This window comes from Cupressus sempervirens, chromosome 6, assembly GCF_028749045.1.
Source record: "Cupressus sempervirens isolate cs-2001-9-10 chromosome 6, ASM2874904v1, whole genome shotgun sequence".
Lineage (NCBI taxonomy): Eukaryota > Viridiplantae > Streptophyta > Pinopsida > Cupressales > Cupressaceae > Cupressus > Cupressus sempervirens.
In genome coordinates, this window is record NC_143123.1 from 330,744,116 (window position 1) to 330,752,761 (window position 8,646).

General features: G+C 36.8%; 1 pseudogene across 1 annotated transcript; it reads left to right on the top strand.

Moving 5' to 3' along the window:
• The first annotated feature begins 230 nt into the window (after positions 1-230).
• On the top strand, positions 231-1,784 carry LOC149552505 (glucuronoxylan 4-O-methyltransferase 1 pseudogene; annotated as a pseudogene). Its single transcript, XR_016352945.1, has one exon. The product of XR_016352945.1 is annotated as a glucuronoxylan 4-O-methyltransferase 1 pseudogene (transcript).
• Positions 1,785-8,646: the final 6,862 nt, after the last annotated feature.

The window sequence follows — 8,646 nt, forward strand, 5'->3', positions numbered from 1 at the left end:
AATTAAAATCAATTAATTTTAACTGGTAGAAATAAAAAAAAAAATCTCTAGTTAAAACATAAAATTTAAAAAGTATCACATGAGTACTTAACATACCCACATGTACTTAAAAGAGAGAGTGAGATTAAACTTGTTAGGTCTCAACAACAATTTAAGTTGAATTGATTAAAAAACCATTGTTCTTTAAAAAAATCAATAAAGTGAAGACACTGGTTGGCTGAATCCATCAAATTAATACTGGTTGGAACGACACCCTATATACACTTATTGATCAGGTAGTTGGAGATTCTCTCCAAATACGTCAACACAAGCTTTAAAATTAAGTTAGGGTTTTTATCTTTATGCTTTCAAATGAAGCTAGGGTTTTATCGTTATGCTTGGCAATCAAGATTCATGGCAGGTGAAACATCAGAGCCAGGGAGCACTGACAATTCCTTGCAAAACATGTCAACAGCACACCAAAATGAAATAATGGCGTAGGTAATCAAATAAAAAAACCGGGGAAAGTAGAAGCAGGGTGCATCCTAAGCATAAATGTAGGTTCTAGTGGAGGCGGCACGAGAATCGTCAACAACAATAACAATGGCAGAGGCGCCAATCTCCAGGGAAATCCAAGTGGAAGCGGGTCCCAATGGCGTTCGGATTCAGGTAAGCTGTCGAGGTATAATGGTTGGTAAGTTTGGCTGTTCGTAAATCCGGTGGCTTTTTATATACGAGCTTCCATTTGGATTTACATCCCCGGCAGGAGAGAAAAAAATGGGGTTTTTGCAGACAACAATGAGGTCAGGCAGGGGAAAGCAATGGCAATGGCAACCGCTGAGCGTACGCATGCTCCTGATCGGCGCGTCCATTGTAATGCTGACGATCCTCGTAGCTCTGCGAAGAAGCACTTCGGGAGGTCGAGGGTTCGAATCCCAGACGGCCTGCTCCGGGATCGAACCCGCTGCCTGCGCGAAGCTTCCAGGTTCCGTGGCGGAAGCCCTAATTCACTACGCGACCGCAAATATCACGCCGCAGCAAACCCCGGGGGAAATCAACATCGCCGCGGGAGTGCTTGAGACAAGAAGCCCCTGCAATATGCTCGTCTTCGGCCTGGGCTACGACAGCCTCATGTGGAACACGCTCAACCATGGCGGACGCACGATCTTCCTCGAGGAAGACAAGGACTGGATCGCTCAGATCGCTCGGAAGCACCCCGAGCTCTCGGTGTACCATGTGTTTTACCCTACGGCTCTCACTCAGGCCGACGATCTTCTCGTCCACGGCAAATCCCCGCCGTGCCGCCCTTCGAGTGTTGAGGAATTGAAGGATTCCTCTTGCAGGCTCGCGCTCACGGATCTGCCCCCTGAAGTTTTGATCACTCAGTGGGACGCCGTCATGATCGACGCCCCCAGGGGCTACTTTCCCGAAGCACCCGGTCGCATGACGGCCATTTACACGGCCGCCGCCATGGCCAGGAAGCGGACTAACCCTGGCAACACCGATATCTTTCTGCACGATGTAGATCGGCCCGTGGAAGAGAGTTTCGCCAATGCCTTTCTCTGCCGGGAGAATCTGGTCGGCTCACATGGCAAGCTTTGGCATTTTAGTGTTCCCGCTCAGCCGGACTCTCAGGATTTCTGTTCTTCTTCAGTCCAGGGGCAAACTGCCGGCTGAAGAGGGGGTTTTGTGGAAGATTTCTTCGTGTCTAGGGTTTTCAGGGTTTCAGCGCAGGGCAGCAATTGTACCGATTTTTCTTTCGCATTTTTCGTAGAATAAGAAATTTGTTTGTGTTTCCTTTCTAACAGAGTGGATCTAAACGATGTGTTGCTTTTTGTATTTGAAAATCTTGCTCGATTTTCCGGGTGAATCTCGACATGAAAATGCTGAAATGGAGTTAAATTTAGCTCTGCCTCTATTTTCGACACGGCAACGCTGAAACATAGAACTGGATTAATCTTATCAGTGCCTGCGTTGTAACATCCTGATTTATCTCTTTGCTTACTTCCCATTCTACATCTCAGACTATGTCTACAAGTTGACGCGAAAATTACAGAAGCCATTAAGATTTCTTGGATTCCAAAAACAAGCTTTGGATTGGATTGTAGGAAGAGTCTCTTGATTGATTGCAGGAATGCTTGAGATGGATTAAAATTAGACTTAGAATTCCTCTATTTGAAAGTTGAATTTGCATCTTCATTGAATTTTGCTGCAAGTATTCTTAATAGTTGTTAAGAAATTGTTTAATAGAAATGAGGATCCTTTTCTACGTGAGTTAGTTGTTTATCTTTGTTTTATAAATTTTTTAAGTTATTTTCTTCAAATGTCTGGTTTAAAAATAGGTATTCTAAGAATGGATTTATTCACAACTTATATTAAACGATAGTATATTTGTTTTAAAATGGGTATTCTAAGAATGGATTTATTCACAGCGAATATTAAAAGATACTATATTTATTTGTAAGAAGGTTATTTTAGTTTTTAATTTTTTTTTTATTAATACAATTACGTTATAATAATATGAAAGTTTTCACAATATAAAACTGATTTATATTAATAATACAATTTATTTTTACTAGAAATTTTTTATTTTTAAATATCAACTAATGTAAATATTAATTTATTATTTTTTAGTTTGATTATTTTGTTTTAAGAATATATTCATTAATTATTTGAAATCTTGGTCTATTAATTTATAAATTATTTTTTCTTTAATTAAAATATTAATTGTTTATTTAAAATGATTTTTTATTTTGTTTATAAATATTAACAAAAAGTTTCAATAGAAAAGTCCTTCAACACTAACCAAGAATGAAACATAAGCAAGGATCATATATGGACCATGGAGAATATTGCAAATGTCTATTCCCCTGGAGCAAAGAGATGGAGCCAAGGCCCACTGAGCAAGGCATAGTAGGGTAGTAGTAATATCTTTCCCAAAACAAGGCATAACAAGGTGAAACACAAAGTAAGGAGGACTACCATAGGCATTACTCATTGCATAGTCTTTTTTTATTGGAATTCTTCATATGGCCATGGGCCCTAGTACATGTTCACATATTCTTCTTAACAATCTTACTCATGGATCGTAGTACTCTAATATGATTATGCTGGCTGAACGTTGACACTAATCTTATTAAGGTTTTTGCTTAATTAAAGAACCCACCCATAAGATAACTCCTAATGACCACTTTGGGTCCTAACACCTATGGGGAGCCAATCACCTAGTGTACCTAGGTTTCTCTACCTTGGAATATCATCAAGGTTACTTGAAGACCACACAACTAACATCAAGTCATCCATAGGTAAGGTTGAGCAACCCTTTGCTTAGCCTTTGTTTTCCACTAGGCCCCCAAATCCTAATCCAATGCTTAAGGCATTCAAAAACTTGTGTAAAAGTACCCAAAAAACATCGTGCAAGATGTAAGTAACATAATTAGGAAATAAGATGGCCTAAATGTTCCAAACACATGCCCTTGGCAAGAGTACAAACATGGATCACACATGAATATGCCAATATAAAAATGGTTTGGCAAGTAGCCAACATGGTTTCATTACAAAACAATACAGAAATAAATACAATGATGACTCTCAACTCCATAAGACCAAATAGTTCCCTACCCAAATCATAAGACCAAAACAAGTATGCAATATTTAGAATGAATGTGAAATATCCTGATTCTAAAAATAAAAACACAAGCATCCTTCCAAAATAGAAAAGCATAATTTAATCACAATAGCATAAAACATATAGAGAAATATGAAAATGCAACTTAAATATTCGAACACAGATTTCTTCCTTGGAGCAAGCCCTACTTCGAGTCCTACAAAGAAATCTCCTTCATGTTGATATTGAGATGCTACAGCTAGGAATACTCCAAATCCTTTTTTCCAAAATCTTCCTCTAATACGTTCTCATTTAGACTATATCAAGGAATCACTCTAGAGCACTCTTAGAAGAATTCCTAACTACCACTCAACAAATTTATCATTTTTTAAAATCAATTCTCTTTAGATTATACTCTCTTTCTAAACTCTTACAAACCTATAGTCTCCCCTCCATCTTCCTTCTCCAGATTTATAGACCATTATATGGTTGGAAGAGTTATTTCATGGGAAGCAACTATTCCAACCATAATAGTTGGTCCATATTTATTAAATATTTGATTAATTAAGTTGTCTAAATTATTAGTTTTATCTTATTAATAATAGTATTTCAGAATGTAAATTTATCATTCTATTAATTTCACAAAGTAAATGTATATTATTAACGCTCATTTACTTCTTTTTATTAAGTGAAGAATTAAATTGAGTAATATATGTAAGGTATGCATGGGTGGAGATACTAAGTAACAACCTACAACTCAATGGTAAATAGTAAGGCTCTCATCTAGGAGATCTTGGATTCAAATCTCATTAAACAAGACAAGTAATATGTTTCATGTTTTTCTTTCCCAACCTAGCATGTGCGTGCATGCGCGCGCGTGTGTGTGTGTGTGTGTGTGTGATTATTATTAGATGCACTATACAAGCATAGACAAACCATAGTATAAGAACCATGGTCTAAGGACAAAGTCACCAAATCCAAGATATAGTTAACAAAATCATCACAAATCAACTTGACATCTTGAAAGGCATTAGTCCAAATCATCAAAATTAAACCATCAAACATGAACAAGTGCTAATCAATCAAATACCATGATTAACCCATCCCAAGAAAAGAGTATATCACCTAGACAAGAACCTATGTCCAAGGGAAATGCTTGTGCAAATCTTGTTGTTCACTCTGTAGAAACATCTTTTGAGGATTTTAAATGCACACTCAAACCTGTGTAGCCAGGTTGATTCTATGCCTAGTACCTACAACCCTGCATCACTGAGATGAGAGAAAAGCACATGCATATAGATCGAAACAAATAGTGGCATGCAAAGAGAGGGTTATGACATTAAGTATATCTCTCATAGAAAGACTACAATTTCCTTCCCTCGTCCCACAAACATGTCAAGCAAGAATTCATACTAAAAATGATTCATTAGATTTTTTAGAACATAAATAATCATAATCATGTAAATGTAGAAAAGAAGATAAATCATTATTAGTAAAAATGTATAATTGACATGTAGCCATTATCAAGGATGTAACACTAATTTTGAAGCATTACGTAGTAAGAATCACATTAATCAATTGAAAGACACATCGAGACCCTATATACATAGAGATAATGATCACAAATCTATAATTCAAAGGAAACACATAATTGGTACATATATATAATCTAATCATATAAGCCTAATATAGAAGAAACACAAAGTTCACAATGCTAAAATGTATCAATCTCAATGTCTCTCAAATATAAAAAGTAATGTCATTGGAATGGTCATCACATCATCCCCACTTAGAATGAGGCTTACTCTTGGAAACCCATAAATAGATATGGATAAGAATCTTCAAGTCTCCTATCACCCTCCCATGTTGTATAAGTTTCATCATTGGGGTCCGATTGGACCATTTCTAGCTCTATGATGTGACCCTTGATGGTTACAATCTACTGTTGAAGTATACACGTTGGCTTCAAAATTGCGTGCTTGTCTTCAACTTGAAAAGAATCCCAATCAAATACATGAGTCAAATCTGGGATATAACAGCTAAGAACAAAAACATGGAAAACATCAAGAATGCGAGCAAGGCTAGGTGATAGGGTGAGTCGACAAGAAAGTGTCAATATCCTTTCATATTTTTCATGCTTGGACACTCAGGAATATTTGTTCCCAAATGAGAATTGTTTTTCAACCCTATGTACATCCACATACTTCTTACGTTTATCTTGAGTTGTCACAAGGTATTCCTTACTTCTCTAAACCTGTTGCTCCATGTTGTGTATTATCTTGGGCCCAAGGAGTACTTTTTCCTCTAAGAGGTCCCAACTCAAAGGAATATATAATAGAGGTGGTGATATAAATCCTGGAATGGTGTCATGCCAATAGAGTTGTGGTTTCCATTATTGTATGCAAACTTCACTAAATACACGTAATTTTTCCAACAGGTCTATCTATCCATAACATACATCCTAAGCATATTATCAAGTACCTAATTTACCTATTTCATATGTCCATTAGTTATAGGATCATACGATGAACTAAAGTTTGGTTGAGTTCCCAGGTCATTATGTATGAAGGCCTATAACTTAGAAGTGGGCACTATGTCTTTTTCTAAAATGATCCTTTGAAGTGTTCCATGAAGCCTAACAATATCTCACATAAATACAAGCTACAACTTTCATGGTCTATGAGGATCATAAGGGAGAGAAAAGAGATATCTTAATCAACTAGTTGATTGTAACCATGATAGTATCATGTCTCTGAGGAGTAACTAATAGTCCCATGATAAAATTCATAAATATAAAAATCCCATTTCCATTCCAAAAGTAGGTGTATCTATAAGAGACCTACTAGATGTTGATGCTCAACCTTAACCCTCTAACAATTGAAACATTTGGCCACAAATTCTAGTATATTCCTTTTCATTCTTGACCAAAAATATACTTGACATGGATCTGCATGCATTTTATTAACTCCAAGGGAACAAGAGTAGAGAGCTCGATGAGCTTTTGTCTGAATGACTTTTTGAGGATCCCCTATGTATGTAAACCCATCCTTGTTGCCTTAATAATCCATCCTACTCAAGAGATGATTATGAGAATTATCCTTCCAAGGGCCTTCCGACTTCAAATCATTTTTTACTTCTTAATGCCAAGTATCTGAAGAGAGCTTGTAAAATTTCAATCCTCAAATTAATGCTAGGTGAAACTGTTCACAATTCATGTCTCCTTCTTCTTAGTCCAAAAGCTACAACATTCTCCTTTCACTGAATGTGCATGACCTAGAAATCATAATAACAAAGTAATCTCATCCACCTGTGTTGTCTAGCATTGAGATTAGGCTGTACAAATATATTGGAGAAAACGCTTCCTTCCTACATGAGTATAACTTCCAGCGAGGTGTATGTACAAAATATAAAGTTTTCTACCAGAATCAAGGAACTAGTTGATTAATTCTTTAAGAGTTGGAAGGCCTCCTCACATTTCTCAATCCAGATATCTTTTTCCCTTTTCTTTGTAAATAAATGATGGAATGATCTATCCTAGAAAACTGTCACAACCCTCTACTTTCTCCACATATATTTCAAAAGAAATTACACGTGGACTTTTTCTTTAGACGTAAAATAAAATAAAATTTAAAGAACTTAGTAGTTATTGAGTGGAGGTCATGTGATGGTTTAAGAAAAACAGTTATATAACTAAAACAAAATGATTCACATATTCTTCTGCCAGGGAATTCTGGTCATTATCTCGGCACCATCACCTGAGTCATGGTCGTCACTACATTCCCCACGATGTTCCATACAACCAGGTGTCGTGAATGCATCTTGTATTATGCTATGAGAAGGAATATTTGATAAGATAGCAAAAAAATTCCAGCACCATAGGTCCCTCGTTCATATATATCCTCCAGCTTCATTGCCAGCAAGAGAGGAGTTGGGGGAAGCTCAAATTTGTTCGAGAGCACTTCACAGAAACAAGTGTGCCATGGCTGTAGGAGAGGCGCTTTTCAGCCGGGATCCATCACACACCAAATTTATTCTTTTCACCCATAGCAATTGGTTACCACAACTCTGTGATATCTTGATAGTTGGATGGAATTCATAGCTCTCTCTCCTTGGCAACATTGCATGTTCCAGAAGCAAGAGAATTCCTGAAGCCGCCATCAGCACAAGACATCACAAAGTTAAGAGAGTGAGCGGCTGGGGAGAAAGGAAGGTCCCGAGGAAAACAATCTGAAGGAGATCGGGTAACGACGCATTTTTCCAGGTTCATCATTGTTTATTTCTAAGCTAATCCAGGATTGTTGAGCTTCGTCAACCTTGTTGCATAGGTTTTGTGCACATAATGTTCTTGTATGGTTTAAAAATGCATAGGTGCATAGAAACTTAATTAGAGAATACCTCTGCGATAACTTGCTCTTAGTTACATTGGCCATAGTGGAATGGTTTCATTACTATTTAGTTTGTTTTTTTTTTTTTATATGGCATGAGACCATTGTATTAAATTGGATATTGTGAGACGTGTTTCCATACAAACACCTGAACTAGGCTGCACTAAAACTCTGTGTCAATTCATACAAATTTAATGAGTTGGCTTGAGTACGATGTAAAGGCTCCTTGTCACAGTACCAGATCACAGTAAGAGGTTGTACAAGAACAACCTTTGCGCCCAAGAAACCATTTTATTTCTAAACATAATCCAGTACCACTATGGAGAAATCCATCACTCATTCTTTCTATGACTTATAATTTTCTTGATAATCTAGAAACCCTGTTTTAACCTTGATGTGATGTGCTTGTACAAGTTATGCGTGTAAATGTAAGTCACCTTATTTTTCTTTGTTAGGCATTCCACTTTGTATACTAGAGGAGTTTATAGTAGTAGACTCTAGACTTACAACTGTGCATTAATAGTTAGAACCACTAGAATTCTATTGTAAACTATTAATTTGTTAGATTCCTAAACTGTGAATGTGATGGTGGAAAATATTTGGTTGACTGGTTGCCACAATGAGAATGAGTCAATTAGAAACCTCAATATTTTATTGATTGAACAATAATAGATG